The 22,025-nt window shown below is 39.5% G+C and overlaps 1 pseudogene across 1 annotated transcript; it reads left to right on the top strand.

The window, feature by feature from the left end:
• Nucleotides 1-1,035: 1,035 nt before the first annotated feature.
• LOC147003607 (vasculin pseudogene) lies at nucleotides 1,036-2,446 on the top strand (annotated as a pseudogene). Its single transcript, XR_015048019.1, has 2 exons — nucleotides 1,036-1,121; nucleotides 1,182-2,446. The product of XR_015048019.1 is annotated as a vasculin pseudogene (transcript).
• The last annotated feature ends 19,579 nt before the right edge of the window (nucleotides 2,447-22,025 follow it).

Here is a 22,025-nt window from a genome sequence, read left to right as displayed (position 1 = left end):
GCATTTCATCTGGTGTTATTTTTGTCTCTTTCCCCTCTCCTGTTGGTGTTCTTCAGCCAAAACTGTAAGATATGTTTGATTTGTGTACCAAGTAGTTTCAGCAGTTTCAAATTACTGTTTAAATATTGCTGAAGTTTTGTGGCAGTTCTTTTTACCTTTATTAAAAGTTTTAGTAATTTTTGACTTCAGCTTTTTTCATATTACAATGGGACAGCTTTTCTAAATGAAGACATTGAAAGAATACAGCGTTTTTTTCTTTTTATCTTTTATTTACTTGGGAATGTAAGATGTCCATTTTCACACCAGCATGGTAGTATTGAGATAGCTGTCTGTCTGTCTATATACGCTGATGTTTAGAAGTAATCTTCAGATGTGAAAGTTTTCTTTTTGTTTCTGCTTTTTGGCACATACATTGGATATTTCTTCTGGAGTGGATAAGTACAACAGTGACAAGTACATGGAATACTAAAGAAGACCTTGCTCTTAAATACAAGGAACCTGGCTAATTCTGGATCTAGCCATATGAAAACTTCAAAATAAATATGGGTAGCTGACTTCAAGTAACTCTATGTCAAATAGTCACAGGTTAAGTATCTTCAAAGAACTTGGATATTTCAGAGGATACAAAATAAAAAAACAAACTGGAAAACATAAAGCTTATAGAGAAGAAATCAACACCTTCTTGTGCAGTCCTTTTGGAATTTTCATCATTGAATTTTGAGAAGCACTCTGGAAATTTTTCATGGACAGAAAATCGTTATGATGTGAGTCGTCGACGACACAATTCTTCAGATGGCTTTGATTCTGGTATTGGACGCCCTAATGGAGGTAATTTTGGGAGGAAAGAGAAAAATGGATGGCGTACGCATGGCAGAAATGGTACAGAAAACATAAATCATCGTGGGGGATACCATGGTGGAAATTCCCGTTCTCATAGCAGTATTTTCCATTCTGGAAAAAGCCAAGGACTACATGAAAACAACATCCCTGACAATGAAACTGGGAGGAAAGAAGACAAAAGAGAACGCAGACAGTTTGAGGCTGAGGATTTTCCATCTTTAAATCCTGAATATGAGAGAGAACCAAATCAGAATAAATCTTTAGCTGCGGGTGTTTGGGGCCTACACGCCCAGACACACACATACCCAACCAAAAAAATCTCCCAAGCTCCTCTCTTAGACTATCCCCCGAATCCTAAATCTAGAACTCCAAGAATGCTGGTCATTAAGAAAGGTAATACAAAAGACTTACAGCTATCTGGATTCCCCGTAGCAGGAAACCTCCAGTCACAGCCAGTTAAGAATGGAACTGGTCCGAGTGTTTATAAAGGCTTAGTCCCCAAACCTGCTGTTCCACCTACAAAACCTACACAATGGAAAAGCCAAACTAAAGAGAACAAAGTCGGGACTTCTTTTTCTCATGAATCTACATATGGCGTTGGCAACTTTAATGCTTTTAAGTCAGCGGCCAAGAGTATTAGTCCATCAACAAACTCAGTGAAAGAGTGTAATCGTTCGAATTCTTCTTCGCCTGTTGACAAACTTAATCAGCAGCCTCGTTTAACTAAACTGACACGAATGCGCAGTGATAAAAAGAGTGAATTTTTGAAAGCATTGAAAAGGGACAGAGTAGAGGAGGAACATGAAGATGAAAGTCATGCTGGCTCAGAGAAGGATGACAACTCATTTAATTTGCATAACAGCAATACTACTCACCAAGAAAGAGACATAAACAGAAACTTTGATGAAAATGAAATTCCACAGGAGAACGGCAATGCCTCGGTGATGTCTCAGCAGATCATTCGTTCTTCCACTTTTCCACAAACCGATGTTCTTTCCAGTTCACTAGAGGCAGAACACAGATTATTAAAAGAAATGGGCTGGCAGGAAGACAGTGAAAATGATGAAACATGTGCTCCCTTAACTGAGGATGAAATGAGAGAATTCCAAGTTATTAGTGAACAGTTACAGAAGAATGGTCTGAGAAAAAATGGTATTTTGAAAAATGGCCTGATCTGTGACTTCAAGTTTGGACCCTGGAAAAACAGCACTTTCAAACCCACAATTGAGAATGATGACACAGAGACAAGTAGCAGTGACACCTCGGATGATGACGATGTGTGAAGGAGAGCCTCACAGCTTTAGAAATTTTAGTGTGATACATCTCTCATGCAGTTTGGGGTGAATTGTAAAAATGAAGAACTATAATTTATGTAGTGAACCTACCCCATTAGAAGATGATTTTTTGGGGGACTTCAATATGAAGAAAACCAAGAATGTTGTGTTGGGCTGTGTTGAACATTATTTCTTTGTAAATGAATGTTGTAGAAATGAGGACTTTGGTTGATCCAACATTGACTTTCTTCATCACTGCAGCATTTCTCTTGACTAGCAATGTGACGATGTAACAAATGAGATTTTCTCATTTAATAATAAAAAATTGTGTGATGTTTAAAAAAAAAAAAAGAATTCTGATCTTTTGTATCTTTTGATGTCATGCCATTTTACTAAATGACTTTCAAGATTTTCCCCTTTCCTTTTGTACTCTATTGGCCCATATATGAAGGTGTTATTTTCATTTTTTTCCTACTCAGGGTTTCCAGTTTGTAAATCCTTTGGATGAAATTTTCATAATATCAGAAAGTTTTCAGAATGTATTTCTTTAATTAGTTAAATTCCTCTGAATTCCTTTATAAAGTATTAAATGTGTGTGTGTGTGTGTGTGTGTGTGTGTGTGTGAGTGTGCCTGCATGCTTCGGTGTATGTATGTATTTGTGTGGGTATGAGGTGTTTTAAGTGCACAATTTTATAATGGATCACATTCACAGCTATTCCTAGATGCAAGTGATCTTCAGAACACAGGCTGGACACACCTCTAAGGTCACAGTAAACCTTCACAGAGAACATAATAAAAATGAACACTGTCATACCTTTCTGAACAAGACAGAGCACTGCAGAAATCTTGCTCATTGCAGGTTTTCATAGCATTTCCTGATTGAAAAATGGTCTGCACCAGTTGATAGTATCAGACCTCCTGGGGCATCAGGCAAGAAACTCAAAGCAACAGATCTGGAGGGCACAGAAGACAAGGAACTTCTCCACATACAATCTCAATTTCATATATCTAAAGATGCTAAAAACTATTTTGGGGAATAAGCGATGTCATCACATACCAAGGTTCCATGTAAATCTGAGAGATGTCACAAATGCTCGTAGAGGGGCCAGGAGGATGGCATTAAGAATGTTAAGAACCACTGGTCTAGATTCTTAACACAGGATTCAGTAGGCTAGAATTACCTGGGCATCTTTAACTGTCACTGAGGATCTGTTTCCACCTGCAGCTGTCTGCTAAAATTAACCATTTGTCCTATGTATCATGGGTGACTGTGAATCCACCCATCATACAAACAAAGGAAAAATGTTGGTTCTTTCAATAGAATTCAAAGAGGAACATACGAAAGATATAACAAGCCAGGTATGGTGGCACACGCTTTTAATCCCAGTACTGGGGAGGCAGAGGTAGGCGGATTTCTGAGTTCGAGGCCAGTCTGGTCTACAGAGTGAGTTCCAGGACAGCCAGGACTACACAGAGAAACCCTGTCTCAACCCCCCCCCCAAACAAACAAACAAACAAACACAACAACAACAACAAAAGATATAACATCTCTTTATACACCCAGGGCTTAGTAAATTGAAAAATAACCCAATAAAGAGGTTCAAAACAAAATCACCAAAAACCTGAAAGAAAGACATAAAAGATCATATAAGATAACAACTTTTTAAAGTGTGTGTGTGTGTGTGTGTGTGTGCATGTCTATGTGGGCAGTAGAGAGCACAACTCAGGGGAGTCAGTTCTTTCCTTACACAAAATGAGTCTACTATATCAAACTCAGGTTCTCAGACTTTGAAGTACTTTTTTTCTTAGGAGTGGAGGTAGCACTACATTGACAGTACTGGACACACAGGAGAGGGAACACGATGGAGTTCTTGTTCAGTGGTAGAACACTTGCCTGATGTTCTCAAAGACCATACTTGTGTTCCATACCTAGCCAGTCATTATTTAAACGAAAAAAGATATAAGGCAGGTTTGATCAATACAAAGTCAATAGAAAAACCTGCCCATCATATGTGTGTGTGTGTGTGTGTGTGTTCATTGAAAGCTGTGCAGAGGATTGTGAGACTAAGATAGGATGGAACCCCATATATTTTTTCGATATATATATACTTACAGAAGTTTAATCTATATGTTTGGCATAACAAATTACTAATAATAACTAACAATAATAAAATAGAGCAACATTAATTACACATGGTAAATGCCATTTAACACTAATGAGTTCTTTATTTCTAGGATTTATTACTTAACCTTTTAAATGTTTAGTACAGTTATTTATCCATCTATAAATTGTGTATATGTGACAAAATTTGCAGACTCACTGCCCCAGGACTTCCAAGTTAGTCCTTAATACCTGACAGCTGCAACTCAGTAGAAAAAGTCTATGGTACCATGTGATTGGTCAATGGGTCACTCCTTCTCATTGGTGGTGGAGGGGAAAGGGGTTGGCAAATGGAAGATGGATATGATGTTGAAAGTTTGGTGTGGCCTGGTATTATACAGATTGTGAATATTGCACTGAATCTGGTTATTGCAAAAGTAAATTTCTCGTTCCGTCATCAGCTCAGGTCTTCAAGGCTTGATATCAAGTACAACCAGCTGAGCCTTCCCACTGCTGGATCCTCCCCCACTTAGGATTGTCAAACTGCAGTTGACGTCCAGAGAAAGGAAGAACATTAGTAATCATAGTTAGAACATGAAATTTAGTCACAAGTAGTGTACACACCTGTAGTCCTAGCACTCGAGATTCTGAGACAGGAGGAGTCCAATTTCCATCCCAACTGGGATTATGCAGGGAAAGTGGGGGTGTTGGATCTGAGAACAGGAAGACTGCCTACCTTCATTTATCTGCTTCTTTTGAAGCTAGGTAGTGATGGCACACATAAAATAACAAGTCATAAAGAGGATGAAGGGATCCATCTGTTCAGTCAGAAGAAGCCTTGGAGATTATTTATCTGGAGTTCATACAGAAGTCTACATAACCAGATTCAGTGCAATATTCACAATCTGTATAATACCAGGCCACACCAAACTTTCAACATCATATCCATCTTCCATTTGTCAACCCCTTTCCCCTCCACCACCAATGAGAAGGAGTGACCCACTGACCAATCACATGGTACCATAGACTTTTTCTACTGAGTTGCAGCTGTCAGGTATTAAGGACTAACTTGGAAGTCCTGGGGCAGTGAGTCCGCAAATTTTGTCTTCAGCTTCTTTTTCCTTATATGCTTTTATTTGCTTTGTTATTTGAGGAGTGTGTGTATATGCATCATTTTTCATCTCTTTTTCCTCCCTCATGTGTAGACAAACCAGAAAAAAAAATTGTGTCTGTTGTCATAGTTATTTGGACTTGCTTTAGCAGGGAAGTCAAGATATTTTGTGGTACTGTGGTACTTTAACTATTTAACTTTTTCTTTAAAAATAGGTATACAAAAATCATTATTTGTCTGAATTCTCCAACAATTGCTCCAGCTGGATCCAAAGACAAGTCTGCAGACTTTATCTGGCTTTTTCCGACTTTGAAGTAAGTATAGATACCCCAAAAGATTGTTGGCTAGGCTGGGGACCTTGGCGAAGAGTGTGCTCTTTAGGCATCCCAGATACAAAGAGAAAATATACAATGTGTAGGCATCATGAGGGTTGGACACCTGAAAATGAAGAGGATAGAGATATATTTATTTATATTAATGAGTGTTAAACCAAACCGAGAATCAGGAGAACCCACAGGGAAGCAGGCAGGTATGGACACACCCAGTATTTGTGTCTAAGCCCTTCATCTGAGTTTACCCTTTAAAAATTTACTTCCCCCACCCCCATTTGGCTATTAGGAAAATACATGGGCAAAGACTGGTTACATATCAATAAAAACAGGTCTTTACCTGTTGGCTGCAGTGTTGAGTTATTCCTCCTGTGCAAAACAAATATGTTAAAGCCCTGACCTCTTATACCTCAAATAATTGTAAAAAAGATATTTCTGTAGATTTAATTTGCTGTTGAAGAGTAACCATGTGGAGACTGGAACACAGGAAAATGTAATGTGGTAATCAAGGCAGATACTGGATTTAAGTGGCTGCAAAGAAAGGAGAGACCAAAGATTTTCAGCAAAATACGGGTTCAGAAGTTGCAGCAGGCCAGGGGTTCCCCGAGGGAGAGAATATGAAGCTGCTGACCCCTGCACATAAATAGTAAGACAACTTAATTCTTAGTGATTTTGGTGTTGTTGGAACTTGTTGGTTTTTTGAAACAGAATTTGAAGGACAGTGGGATAGCCGAAAATTCATTGTGAAGGCAAGGATGACCTTGAACTTCTAATCCACCTGTTTTCACCTCCCAGGTTCTGCTATTGCAGGTGTGCACCATCACACCAGGTGTTCTTTGTGTTGCTAGGGCTGGAATCCAGGGCTTTGTGCATTCTAGGCAAGCATGCTACCAAACAACCTACATTTCTAACTGAATTTCTATAGTTTTTAACCACATAGTTTGTCGTTTTGTAGCAGAGATCTCTGAAAATTTATCACTAATGTTTACCACAAATAACTCAGGAATTGTGTTCTGAAAATAAAAGTGTTGTTGTTTAGTACAACAGTTTATCAAAGTCAGGAAATTACCAGCAGTAGAATACTGCTGGCCAACGTAAAACCTTATTTAGCCTGGCATGATGGCTCATGCCCCTGATCCCAGCCACAAAACCAGATAAAATAATAATGAAAGAAAGAGAGTAGAGTAAAAATAAATGCCATTAGATTCTGTGAAAGGCCCCCAAAAGTCTAATAAAAAAGAAGTATAAAAAAGGAATAAATATATAAAAAAGTAGTCATACTGTCACACAATGTACCCAATCCCACCAGAGGGCAGGCTCCTTGAATTTGAGACCAGCCTGATCTACACAGCACATTCTGTATTGTTTTTAAATAGATGGCTGTGTTTTCATATTAAATATCTATTACCATTTCTAGCATGAAGACTGTGCCTTAAATACATGGGTTCTGGCACTCCTCTGTGTGCTTGTGCATCCTCTAAACCTTCCACTCCTGTGAGAGCTCTCTCTCTCTCTCTCTCTCTCTCTCTCTCTCTCTCTCTCTCTCTCCTTCTCTCTCTCTCTCTCTCTCCAACTATTATTTTCTTCTGATCTGGATTTCTCTTTTTATTTCTCACTTAAAGTATGAACTCCATCATGAAATTTCAAGATATGTGTAATCTAGTACTATGTGTGCACAGCTGTGGGGTCACTTGAACACTGGCAGCTACCAGGGGGGTTCCCTTCTCATGGAAGAATGGTTCTCCTCCTCAGTAGCTATCAAGTGCCTTTTCTCCTCATTTAGGAGTGAGTCCTTGACACCCCCTCTTTTATCCATGCCAGAATGTTGATAGGCTAGATATTGCTCAGGCAACCCCATCCACTGTGAGTTTGTGAGAGCAACAGCTGCATCATGTCCCACTTTTTTATAGTTCTCCTTTCCATATTCTGGAATTTAAATGCTTTCTCAAATTCCTTTCATCAGGAAACTTCAGGAAGCAAAGCATCACCTATTCATCTCATCAATATTCATTGTTGAGACTTCCCCCTTCTCTATTTGCAGCTTCAGTCTCAAGGGAGACTGTAAATTTGCAATTCTGCAAACTGTCAGCCACTTGTTAGAGGCCTAGGGATTCCTGGTTTCAATATGTGATTCTTTGATCTCTAAGTTCAGAGAACACTGAAAATGGAACACAGCAATTTATTTCTTACAGTGAGCATGAGAGAGGAGGGGCTGCTGTAGGTATGATGGCCTGAGCAGAAGTCTGGTCTGGAATCTTATACTTTTCTTATTCCTACAGGGTCTGATCTAGTTGGGTTGTCAGTAATGATAGGAATACAGCCCCACACCACACTAGTAGCTGACTGGGAAATTCTTTTCAAACCCTCCACCTCCCCGCAACCCCCTGACCCATCCCCCTCTACCACACACACACAGAGGAAAATCTAGGATTTGTTGCTTCAACAAAGAAATTAATTTCAGAGCAAGCCAGATGTGAGACCAAGTTGGATTTATTAAAGAAAAATAGAAAAGTGCTCCATTGGGGGTGAGAGAGAGAGAGAGAAAAGAAAAAAAGAACTTACCAGATAGCAAATCAGATTCTCAAGGAATATTCACAGTTAATTTCTTTGCAGTGAGCGTACATTCCATCTTTATGTCTCTCAAGTTATACCTCTAAAGGTTGCTAAGAAACCCCCCCCCCACACACACACTTCTTTCTAACATCACCCAAAGAGTGTAATTTGTGGTGATGGAGAAACGGGTCACTGATTAAGAATCTTTGCTGCAATTCCAGAGGGAACCACATTTGGTTCCCACATGAGTGGCTGACAACTGCCTATAACATAAATTCCAGGCCACTGATACCATTTTCTGGCCTATTAGCACACATGATGCACATGCACATCATGTGTGTGCACACAGACACACAGACACACACACACACACACACACACACACACATATACACAAAAAGGATTCCAAAAATATCTCAAACAAGATTGTTACTTGTAATAAGGTTATAAGTTGGAGGATTTTTCTCAAGTTACAAAGTTTTGAGGTGGCTTTATGAGGAGTATCCTCTAGGACAGAAGGCATGAGTGCTAGGGAAACAAAGTTATATGTTAAATGTTAGCCCAGTGGTTCTCAACCTTCCTAATGCTGTGTCCCTTTAATAGAGTTCCTCACGTTGCAGTGATTCCTAACCATAACATTTCTTAGTTGCTACTTTGGCCATAACTTTGGTAACTGTTATGAATCATAATGTAAGTATCTGATATGCAGAGTAGCTGATATGCTATGCGACCCCAGTGAAAGGGTTACTTTATCCTTAAGGTATCATGTTCACAGACTGAGAACCTCTGTTTTAGCCAGAAGTAAACACAGCCTAAATCCTTTTATATTTTGTTATACTTGGTGGGGATAGCTTCAGGAAGTAGTCACCTGGCCCTAAGTGATTACAGTTCATTCTCTTAGACAAGATGTCCTTTGAAGATCACATACAGTGTCATCAGGCCTTTAGGTACTTGTCAGTGGAGTCTGACTTCTGACTTTTTCATCAGTCAAAACCCAAGATGGGGTCTCTTCCCCATGTCACCACAATTCAGTATCTTCCTATCTTTCCTCAAGCTGTCCAACAAAAATGACTGACTTCCACCTGCCCTAATTAGCACTCTGAAATTTTCTCCAATTTTTTCCTGTGTCTTGATTTCTTCATTTCCCTGTAAAGAGTCTAGATGTTGAGTAATGTCTCCCCTTGGGCTTGGGATTCTTGATATACTACATTGATGATTTTGTCAGTTGTTTCAAAGATTCCAGTAGTGGTCTTTTCAGATACATGTATTTCTCAGCTTGCATTGAAGTTGCATTCTCAACTTCAAGTGTGGATTGAACTTCAAACCAAGTGTGGATTGAACATACATGTGTACTTGTAATTTTTATTAGATTTATTTTATTTGTGTGTCATATTTACATGGGGATACACACAGGACTAAGAGTGTCTGTGCTTTCAGAGGCCTTTTTTTAAGGGTTGATTTTCTTTTTCCACTGTGTGCTCGCATATGAATCCTAAGGCCACCCAAGAGTAGGTTTTATACTTCTTCCTTCCTTCATTTGTTTGCATGTGATGCTATAATGGTAACAACCTACCTGTTTGCTAGGTAAATGCTCTACCATCTGAGCCACATCCACAGTCCCTTGCTCAGTTTGTTAGGTATTGAGGATATCTAATTTTTCATTTTCATATTAATGATGAATAAAGTTTAGCATCTTTTCATAAGAGTGAATGATATATGTGTATGCACAGGTATATGTGGGGACTGAAAGATAACTTCAGGTGTCATTCTGAGGGAGCTTTACTGATTTAAGCCAGTACATTTTATTTTGTACGTAGACTGTGTTTTTCTAGCAAGATTTGTTGAAAGGACACTTCTTCATGTACATTCTCACTCCTTAGACATAAGTCTGTTTGCTTTAGATTGAGGATGTTCTAGGTGGATATAGGTTAAGATTTTCATGTTTTTTGGATAATTTCTGTCTGCATCTGATATATGATGAGGGTCCTCCTGTCTATATTTTTCCCTTAGAGTTAAAATTCCTGGCTATTATAATTACGTGAAGCTTTCTTTTGGATAGTTTTGTCATGTCTGATTGTTTTGTTTTTGCAGTACTGAAGACTGAACATAATGCAGTGTACATACTACACAAGCACTTTACCACTGATACGTAAACCAGCCCTCTTTCTTTTCAACTTGGATATCTATTTATTTTTATTGGTTATTATATTTATTTATTTATATTTCCAATGTTATCACCCTTCCCATTTTCCCCTTAACAAACTCCCTTGACCATCCACCAACTTCCTGCTTCTAAGAGGGTGCTCCCCCACCAATCCACTAATTTGCACCTCACTGTCCAAGCATTCCCTTATGATGGTGCACTGAGGCTCCACAGGACTATGGGCCTCCATTCCTATTGATGCCAGATAAGGCAGTCCCCTGATACATATGAATCTGGATACATGGGTCCCTCTATTTATACTGTTGAGTTGATTTAGTACCTGGAAGCTCCAGGGGTCTAGTTGGTCAATATTATTGTTCTTCTTATGAGGTTGCAGTCTCCTTCATCTCCTTCAGTCCTCCTCCTAACTTTCCCATTGGGATCCCAGTGCTCGTCAGTCCAATAACTGGCTGGGAGCATCCACATCTGTGTTGGTCAGGCTCTGGAACAGCCTCTCAGGGGACTGTTATACCAGGCTCCTGTCAGCCAGCGCTTCTTGGCATCAACACTATTGTCTGGGTTTGATGTCTGCACATGGATTGGATTCCTAGGTGTGGCAGTCTCTCGATGGTCTTTCCTTCAGTCTCTGCTCTACTCTTAGACCCTGCATTTCTTTTAAACAGGAACAATTCTGTGTTAATAATTTTGAGATGAGTAGGTAATTCTGTGTGCACATCCCTCAATTTGGTGCCATGGATGTGGTCTCTATGGGTTATCTATACCCTTTATTGGGTATTTCAGTTAATGTCATCCTCGTTGGGTCCTGGGAGCATCTTACTTTCCTGACATCTGGAAGTTTCTAGTGGCTTCCCCCAGTACCCCATCCTCTACTGCTACACATCTCCATTCAATTCCCTGACTCTCTGTACTTCTCCCTAGCCTCCTACCATACCAGATCCTGCCCCCTTTTTTCTCCCCCTCTTCTCTCCCTCCCAGGTCCCTACCTCCCTCTATTTCCTGAGATTATCATGTTCCCCCTTCTAAGGAGGACAGAAGTATCTACACTTTGGCCTTGCTTTTTCTTGAGCTTCATATGGTCTGTGAGTTATATTGTGGGTATTCTAAGCTTTTTTTCCTAACATACACTTTTCAGTGAGTTCATACCTTGTTTGTTCTTTTGTGACTGGGTTACCTCATTCAGGATGATATTTTCTAGCTCCATCCATTTGCCTGTGAATTTTAATAGCTGATTAGTACTCCATTGTATAAATGTACTGCATTTTCTGTACCCTTTCCTCTGTTGAGGGATATCAAGGTTGTTATAATGTGTTTTTAATAGCATTGGGGTATTATAAATAAGACTTCTATGAACATAGTAAAGCATGTGTCCTTGTTATATGTTAAAGCATCTACTGAGTATATGCTCAGAAGTGGTGCAGCTGGGTTCTCAGGTAGTCCTATTTTCAATTTTCTGAGAAACTGCCAGACTGATTTCCAGAGTGGTTGTACCAGCTTGCAATCCCACTAGCAATGGAGAAGTGTTCCTCTTTTTCCACATCCTAACCAGCATCTGCTGTCATCTGAGTTTTTGATCTTAGCCATTCTGACTGGTGTGAGGTGGAATCTCAGTTTCATTTGGATTTGTATTTCCCTGATCACTAAGGAATTTGAACATTTCTTTAGGTGCTTCTTGGCCATTCAAGATTCCTCAGTTGAGAATTCATTGTTTATTTCTGTACTCCTTTTAAAAATAGGTTTATTTGGTTGTATAGAGTCTAACATCTTAAGCTCATTGTATATATTGGATATTAGTCCTCTATCAGATATAGGACTGGTAAACATCTTTTCCCAATCTGTAGGTTGCCTGTTTGCCCTGTTGACAGTGTCCTTTGCCTTACAGAGGCTTTTCAATTTTATGAGATACCAATTGTCTATAGTTGATCTTAGAGCCTGAGCCATTGGTGTTCTGTTCAGAAAATTTTCCCCTGTGTAGATGTGTTTGAGGTTCTTTCCTACATTCTCTTTTATTACATTCAGTGTACCTGGTTTTATGTGTAGGTTCTTGATCCACTTGGACTTGAGCTTTGTATAAAGGGATTAGAATGGATCAATTTGTGTTGTTCTACATGTCGACCACCACTTGAGCCAGTATTATTTGTTGAATATACTGTCATAATTTATTTTTATTTTTCATTTTTTATTATTTAATCTTTTTTTTACAGTTCAGACTTTATTCCCCTCCTGGTCTACATATGATTATTCCACATCCCATACATTCTCCAACCCCCAACTCCAAGAGGATGTCCCCACCTCCCACCCCACCAAACCTCCCCAGTCCCTGGGTCCTGCATTTCTTGAGGGTGTGGTACATCTACTCTGACAGAGTCCAGACTTGGCGGTCCTCTGCTGTATATGTGTTGGAGGTCTCAAATCAGCTAGTGTATGCTGCCTGGTTGGTGCCTCAGCTTCTGAGAGATTCTGGGCACCCAGGTTAGTTGAGCCTGCTGATCTTCATATGGAGCCAACTTCCTTCTCAGCTTCTTCCAGCCTTTCTGTAATTCAACCTCAGGGGTCACTGTCTTCTGTCCATTGGTGTAAATATCTCTATCTGACTCAGCTGCTTTTTGGGACTTCTGAGGGCAGTTATGATAGGCCTCTCTTTGTAATCACACCATAGCATCAGTAATAGTGTCAGGCCTTGGGGCCTCTCCCTGAGCTGGATCCCAATTTGGGCCTGTCACTGGACCTCCTTTTTCTCAGGTTCTTCTCCATTTTTGTTCTTGTAGTTCTTTCAGACAGGAACATTACTGGGTCAGAGTTTTTGACTGTGGGGTGGCAAGCCCATCCCTCCACTTGATGACCTGTCTTTTTACTGCAGGTAGACTCTACAAGTTCCCTCTCCCCATTGTAGGATGTTTCATATAAAGTCCCTCCCTTTTTGTCCTGAGAGTCTTTCACCTCCCAGGTCTCTGGTACATTCTAGAAGGTCTCACACCACATCCTACCTCCAAAGAGTACCAGTTTCCTTTCTTTCTGCTGGCCCTTAGGGCTTCAGTCCTATCCCCACCCCCCAATATCTGATTATGTTCCCCTCTTCTCCCCCCTGTCACCTTTCAAACCCAGGTCTCTCCCTCCCTCGCCCACTTCTGTGATTGCTTTCTTCTCCTTCCCAAGTGGGATTGAGGCATCCTCACTTGTACCCTCAGTCTGTCCTAATATGATAGGATGCATGTGATTATTCCAATCTTCTTGGATTGTTTGAGGGTTATATTGTGACCAATTTTATGGTCAATTTTGGAGAAGGTACCATGAGTTGCGGAGACGATATATTCTTTTGTTTTAGGTAGAAATGTTCTATAGATAGCTGTTAAATCCATTTGGTTCATGACTTCTCTTAGTTTACCTGTGTTTCTGTTTAGTTTCTGTTTCCAAGATCTATCCATTGGTGAGAGTGGGGTGTTGTTTCCCACTGTTCTTGTCTGAGGTGTGCTTTGAGCTTTAGTAATGTTTCTTTTACAAATATGGATGCACTTGTGTTTGGGTCATAGATGTTCATAATTGATAATAGCCAGGGCTTGTATTTTTGTTCTCTTAGTGTCTTTATGGCATCTACCCAAGATCTTCTGGCTTTAAGAGTGTCTGTTGAGAAGTCTGTTGTAATTCTGATATATCTGCCTTTATATGTTACTTGACCATTTTCCCTTATCACTTTTAACATTCTTTCTTTGTTTTCTGCACTTGGTAGTTTAATTATTATATGCCAGGATGAATTTGTTTCCTAGTCCACTGGATTTTACATTCTGTAGGCTTCTTTTATACTCATGGGCATCGCTTCCTTTAGGCTAGGGATATTTTATTCTGTAATTTTGTTGAAGATGTTTTCTGTCCCTTTAAGTTGGGGATCTTCACACTTTCTATACCTATTATTCTTAGGTTTGATCTTTTCATAGTGTCCAGGATTCCATGAATGTTTGGGGTTAGGAGCTTTTCGCTTTTTGCATTTTCTTTGACTGTTGTGTCAATGTTTTCTATAGTATGTATCTTCTTGATCTGAGCTTCTCATTTCTATCTCTTGTATTCTGTTGATGGAGCTTGCATCTATGACTCCTGATGGCTTTACAAGGTTTTTTTATCTACAGGGTTGTCTCCCTATGTGATTTCATTATTATTTCTATTTCCACTTTTAGATTCTGAATGGTATTGTTCAATTGTATCACCTGTTTACCTCCGTTCTCTTGTATTTATTTTTTTAATATTTTTATTAGGTATTTTCCTCATTTACGTTTCCAATGCTATCCCAAAAGACTCCCATACCCTCTCCCCCCACTCCCCTACCCACCCACTCCAACTTTTTGGCCCTGGAGTTCCCCTGTACAGAGGCATATAAAGTTTGCATGACCAATGGGCCTCTCTTTCCACTGACAGCCTACTAGGGCATCATTTGATACATATGCAGCTAGAGACAAGAGCTCCAGGGTACTGGTTAGTTCATAGTGTTGTTCCACCTATAGGGTTGCAGAACCCTTTACCTCCTTGGGTATGTTCTCTAGCTCCTCCATTATGGGCCCTGTGATCCATCCAATAGCTGACTGTGGGCATCCACTTTTGTGTTTGCTAGGCCAGGGCATAGTCTCACAAGAGACAGCTATATCAGGGTTCTTTCAGCAAAATCTTGCTAGTGTATGCAATGGTGTCAGTGTTTAGAGGCTGATTATGGGATGGATCCCCAGATATGGCAGTCTCTAGATGGTCCATCCTTTTGTCTCTGCTCCAAACTTTGTCTCTGTAACTCCTTCCATGGGTGTTTTGTTCCAAATTCTAAGAAGGGTCAAAGCGTCCACATTTTGGTCTTTGTTCTTCTTGCGTTTCATGTGTTTCATAAATTATATCTTATATCTTGGGTATTCTAAGTTTCTGGGCTAATATAAACTTATCAGTGAGTACATATCACTTGAGTTCTTTTGTGATTGGGTTACCTCACTCAGGATGATGCCCTCCAGGTCCAACCATTTGCCTAGGAATTTCATATATTCATTCTTTTTAATAGCTGAGTAGTACTCCATTGTGTATATGTACCACATTTTTGTATCCATTCTTCTGTTGAGGGGCATCTAGGTTCTTTCCAGTTTCTGGCTATTATAAATGAGTTTGCTATGAACATAGTAGAGCATGTGTCTTTCTTACCAGTTGGAACATCTTCTGGATATATGCCCAGGAGAGGTATTGCAGGATCCTCTGGTAGTACTATGTCCAATTTTCTGAAACCGCCAGACAGATTTCCAGAGTGGTTGTACAAGCTTGCAATACCACCAACAATGGAGAAGTGTTCCTCTTTCTCCACATCCTCTCCAGCATCTGCTCTCACCTGAATTTTTTATCTTAGCCATTCTGACTGGTGTGAGTTGGAATCTCAGGGTTGTTTTGATTTGCATTTCCCTGATGATTAAGGATGCTGAACATTTTTTCAGGTGCTTCTCTGCCATTCGGTATTCCTGAAGTGAGAATTCTTTGTTTAGCTCTGAGCCCCATTTTTTAATGGGGTTATTTGATTTTCTGGAGTCCACCTTCTTGAGTTCTTTATATAGATTAGATATTAGTCCCCTATCTGATTTAGGATAGGTAAAGATCCTTTCCCAATCTATTGGTGGCATTTTTGTCTTATTGACAGTGTCTTTTGCCTTACAGAAGTTTTGCAGTTTTATAAGGTCCCATTTGTCAATTCTCGATCTTACAGCACAAGCCATTGCTGTTCCATTCAGGAATTTTTCCCCTGTGCCCATATATTTGAGGCCTTTCCCCACTTTCTCCTCTATAAGTTTCAGTGTCTCTAGTTTTATGTGGAGTTCCTTAATCCACTTCGATTTGACCTTAGTACAAGTAGATAGGAATGGATCAATTCGCATTCTTCTACATGATAACCACCAGTTGTGCCAGCACCATTTGTTGAAAATGCTGTCTTTTTTCCTCTGGATGGTTTTAGATCCCTTGTCAAAGATCAAGTGACCATAGGTGTGTTCGTTCATTTCTGGGTCTTCAATTCTATTCCATTGGTCTACTTGTCTGTCACTATACCAGTACCATGCAGTTTTTTATCACAATTGCTCTGTAGTACAGCTTTAGGTCAGGCATGGTGATTCCACCAGAGGTTCTTTTATCCTTGAGAAGAGTTTTTGCTATCCTAGGTTTTTTGTTATTCCAGATGAATTTGCAGATTGCCCTTTCTAATTCATTGAAGAATTGAGTTGGAATTTTGATGGGGATTGCATTGAATCCATAGATTGTTTTTGGCAAGATAGCCATTTTTACAGTGTTGATCCTGCCAGTCCATGAGCATGGGAGATCTTTCCATCTTCTGAGGTCTCCTTTAATTTCTTTCTTCAGAGACTTGAAGTTCTTATCATACAGATCTTTCACTTCCTTAGTTAGAGTCACACCAAGGAATTTTATATTGTTTGTGACTATTGAGAAGGGTGTTGTTTCCCTAATTTCTTTCTCAGCATGTTTATTCTTTGTGTAGAGATAGGCAATTGATTGAGTTAATTTTATATCCAGTTACTTCATTGAAGTTGTTTATCAGGTTTAAGAGTACTCTGGTGGAATTTTTAGGGTCACTTATATATATTATCATATCTGCAAAAAGTGATATTTTGACTTATTCCTTTTCAATTTGTATTCCCTTGATCTCCTTTTCTTGTTGAATTGCTCTGGCTAGGACTTCAAGTACAATGTTGAATAGGTAAGGAGAAAGTGGGCAGCCTTGTCTAGTCCCTGATTTTAGTGGGATGCTTCCAGCTTCTCACCATTTACTTTGATATTGGCTACTGGTTTGCTTTTACTATGTTTAGGTATGGGCCTTGAATTCCTGATCTTTCCAAAACTTTTATCATGAATGGGTGTTGGTTTTTGTCAAATGCTTTCTCCCTGTCTAAGGAGATGATCATGTGGTTTTTGTCTTTGAGTTTGTTTATATAGTATATTAAACCATCCCTGCATCGCTGGAATAAAACCTACTTGGTCAGGATAGATGATTGTTTTAATGTGTTCTTGGATTCGGTTAGGGAGAATTTTATTGAGTATTTTTGCATTGATATTCATAAGGGAAATTGGTCTGAAGTTCTCTATCTTTGTTGGATCTTTCTGTGGTTTAGGTATCAGAGTGATTGTGGCTTCATAGAATGAGTTGGGTAGAGTACCTTCTACTTTTATTTTGTGGAATACTTTGTGCAGAACTGGAATTAGATATTCTTTGAAGGTCTGATAGAACTCTGCACTAAACCCATCTGGTCCTGGGCTTTTTTTTTTTTTTTTTTGGTTGGGAAACTATTAATGACTGCTTCTATTTCTTTAGGGGATATGGGACTCTTTAGATCATTAACTTGATCCTCATTTAACTTTGGTACCTGGTATCTGTCCAGAAATTTGTCCATTTCGTCCAGGTTTTCAAGTTTTGTTGAGTATAGCCTTTTGTAGAAGGATCTGATGGTGTTTTGGATTTCTTCAGGATCTGTTGTTATGTCTCCCTTTTTATTTCTGATTTTGTTAATTAGGGTGCTGTCCCTGTGCCCTCTAGTGAGTTGGCTAAGTTATTATCTATCTAGTTGATTTTCTCAAAGAACCAACTCCTCTGTTGGTTGATTCTTTGAATAGTTTTTCTTGTTTCCACTTGGTTGATTTAGCCCTGGAGTTTGATTATTTCCTGCTGTATACTCCACTTGGGTGAATTTGCTTCCTTTTTTTCTAGATCTTTTAGGTGTGTTGTCAAGCTGCTGGTGTATGCTCTCTCTAGTTTCTTTTTTGGAGGCACTCAGAGCTGTGAGTTTCTCTCTTAGAAATGCTTTCATTGTGTACCATGAGTTTGGGTATGTTGTGGCTTCATTTTCATTAAACTCTAAAAAGTCTTTAAATTCTTTCTTATTCCTTCCTTGACCAAGGTATCATTGAGAAGAGTGTTGTTCAGTTTCCACGTGAATGTTTGCTTTCCATTATTTATGTTGTTATTGAAGATCAGCTTTAGTCCATGGTGGTCTGATAGGATGCATGGGACAACTGCAATATTTTTGTATCTGTTGAGCCCAGTTTTGTGACAAATTATATGGTCAATTTTGGAGAAGGTACCATGAGTTGCTGAGAAGAAGGTATATCCTTTTGTTTTAGGATAAAACGTTCTGTAGATATATGTTAAATCCCTTTGTTTCATAACTTCCGTTAGTTTCACTGTGTCCCTGTTTAGTTTCTTTTTCCTCGATCTGTCCATTGGTGAAAGTGGTGTGTTGAAGTCTCCCACTATTATTGTGTGAGGTACAATGTGTGCTTTGAGTTTTACTAAAGTTTCTTTAATGAATGTGGCTGCCCTTGCATTTGGAGCATAGATATTCAGAATTGAGAGTTCCTCTTGGAGGATTTTACCTTTGATGAGTATGAAGTGTCCCTGCTTGTCTTTTTTGATAACTTTGTGTTGGAAGTCGATTTTATTCGATATTAGAATGGCTACCCCAGCTTGTTTCTTCAGACCATTTGCTTGGAAAATTATTTTCCAGCCTTTCACTCTGAGGTAATGTCTGTCTTTTTACCTGAGATGGACTTCCTGTAAGCAGCAAAATGTTGGGTCCTGTTTGTCTAGCCATTCTGTTAGTCTATGTCTTTTTATTGGGGAATTGAATCCATTGATATTAAGAGATTTTAAGGAAAAGTAATTGTTGCTTCCTATTATTTTTGTTGTTAGAGTTGGCATTCTGTTCTTGTGGCTGTCTTCTTTTTGGTTTGTTGAAGGATTACTTTCTTGCTTTTTCCAGGACATGGTTTCTGTCCTTGTATTTTTTTTTTTCTGTTATTATCCTTTGAAGGACTGTCTTCTTGGAAATGTAATGTGAGAATTTGGTTTTGTCGTGGAAAACTCTGGTTTCTCTATCTATGGTAATTGAGAGTTTGGCTGGGTATAGTAGCCTGGGCTGGAATTTGTGTTCTCTTGGTGTCTGTATAACATCTGTCCAGGATCTTCTGGCTTTCATAGTCTCTGGTGAAAAGTCTGGTGGAATTCTGATAGGCTTGCCTTTATATGTTACTTGACCTATTTCCCTACTGCTTTTAATATTCTATCTTTATTTAGTGCATTTGTTGTTCTGATTATTTTGTGCCGGGAGGAATTTCTTTTCTGGTCCAGTCTATTTGGAGTTCTGTAGGCTTCTTGTATGTTTATGGGCATGTCTTTCTTTGGGTTTGGGAAGTTTTCTTCTATAATTTTGTTGAAGATATTTGCTGGCTCTTTAATTTGAAAATCTTCATTCTCATCTATTATTCATAGGTTTGGTCTTCTCATTGTGTCCTGGATTTCCTGGATGTTTTGAGTTAGGATCTTTTTGCATTTTGCATTTTCTCTGATTGTTGTGTCCATTTTTTCTATGGAATCTTCTGCACCTGAGATTCTCTCTTCCATCTCTTGTATTTTGTTGCTGATGCTTACACCTATGGTTCCAGATTTCTTTCCTAGGGTTTCTATCTCCAGCGTTGCCTCACTTTGGGTTTTCTTTATTGTGTCTACTTCCCTTTTAGGTCTTGGATGGTTTTTTTTTTTAATTCCATCACCTGTTTGGTTGTGTTTTCCTGCAATTCTTTAAGGGATTTTTGTGCTTCCACTTTAAGGTCTTCTACTTGTTTAGCAGTGTTCTCCTGTATTTCTTTAAGTGAATTATTAAAGTCCTTCTTGATGTCTTCTACATCATCATGAGATATGCTTTTAAATCCGGGACTATCTTTTCGGGTGTGTTGGGGTGCCCAGGACTGGGTAGGGTGGGAGTGCTGTGTTCTGATGATGGTGAGTGGTCTTGGTTTCTGTTAGTAAGATTCTTAAGTTTGCCTTTTGCCATCTGGTAATCTCTGGAGTTAGTTGTTATAGTTTTCTCTGGTTAGAGCTTTTTCCTTGGGTGATTATGTTAGACTCTATCAGCAGACCTTGGAGACTAGCTCTCTCCTGAGTTTCTATGGTCAGAGTACTCTCTGCAGGCAAGCTCTCCTGCACGAAATGTGCCCAGATATCTGGTGTCTGAACCTGCCTCCTGGCAGAAGTTGTGTTCCATTCACCAGAGGTCCTAAGATCCTGTGGAGAGTCCTGTGGGGATGTTGGGGGTGTCCACACTATCTTATATTTCTTTAAGGGAGTTATTTATGTACTTTTTAAAGTCCTCTTTTATCATCATGAGATGTGAGTTTAGATCAGAATCTTACTCTTCAGGTGTGTTGGGGTATCTAAGGCTTTCTGTGGTGAGAGAACTAGGTTTTGGTGATGCCCAGTAGCCTTGGTTTCTGTTGCTCATATTCTTGAGCTTGCCTCTCACTATCTGGTTATCTCTGGTTTTATTTGGCCTTGCTGTCTTTGAAGCCTGTCCCTTCTGTGAGCCTGTGAACCTGGCTATATCAGCACTCCTGGGGGTCAAGGTTTTCTTAGTGGGTGGGCTGATGAGGGCTGTATCACAGGGTCATCTGCAGGGTACCGATAGAAACAGGAAGGATAACTTCAGGCACTGTGCTGTAGTTCCTGGGTTCACTGGGCTCCATGCAGGTCCTACTTGTGCCAGGTATTGGGGAGGTAATAGTGTTCTCACCTGTGAGCTTGGGTGTGTCAAAACATCTGAGGAACAAGGTTTCTCTTGGGTGAATTGGGGTGCAGAGTGGTGTAGCACAGGGTCAACTCATGGGTACAGATGGAAACCAGAAGCATCAGCCTTCTTTGTTTTGTTTTTATATTTGTTTTTCTATACTTCAAAATCTTTCTTTCTTATCTATCAATCATCTATCTATCTATCTATCTATCTATCCATCTATCTACTTATTTATTGTGTGTATAAGTGTTTTTTCAGTGCACAGCATACATTTCCTGGAACCCAGGTAGGTCAGAAGAAGATATTAGATGCCTTTTAATCAACCATCTGTTATGGGTGCTGGTAATTTAATTCAGGGTCTCTGTAAAATCAGCCAGTATTCTAAAACCCTGAGCTGCAATGCACCCCACTATCACTGGTATCTAACTGGTGCATAATGCAATATGCACCAGTTCTTTGGAAAACCAACCAGTGCACCTAACCACAGAGCCATCTCTGCTCTCCCATTTTCTTTGAGACATGGGTTTTCACTAATTTGCTCAGGCTTGAATATGCTTCACTATGTTGGGAGGCAAACCTAAAATTGTAATCTTCCTGCCTCCTCCTCTGAAGTAGATAGGATCCCAGGTTCATGCCACTAGACTCAACTACCTGTTTATATTTATAGCTGTTTTATGCCAGAGGTGTATCCTATACCATACATAATACTGTTATCCTAAGAGCATCATAAACATGGTCCTGTATTAGCATCTGGTATCATCAGAGTTAGAGGGAACAGCAATTCTTTTATGATTTGTGGGAGTGTCTTTTCATGAGTGTATGTAGGAGCACCACATGTGTGCTCTGCCTACAGAGTAGATAACAAGGTGTCAGATCCTCTGGAATTAAAGTTACTGACAGTTGTGAGACCCCTAGTGTGGGTACTCCAAACCAAATATGGGTCTTCTGCAAGAGCACCTAATGCTCTTAAGTGCTGGGCTATCACTCCAGTCACATCAGTAATTTTTAGAGTAATAAATCTTACTTTGTTGTTCTCCAAGTGATGTAGCAGTGGTTCTAATCCTGTAGGTTGAGATCT

The sequence above is a fragment of the Mus caroli genome, unplaced genomic scaffold (genome assembly GCF_978045245.1).
Source record: "Mus caroli unplaced genomic scaffold, Mus_caroli_1 scaffold_8, whole genome shotgun sequence".
In the NCBI taxonomy this organism is placed as follows: Eukaryota; Metazoa; Chordata; class Mammalia; order Rodentia; family Muridae; genus Mus; species Mus caroli.
Note: the sequence above shows the minus strand (reverse complement) of the source record. Positions and strands in the feature narration are given on the sequence as shown.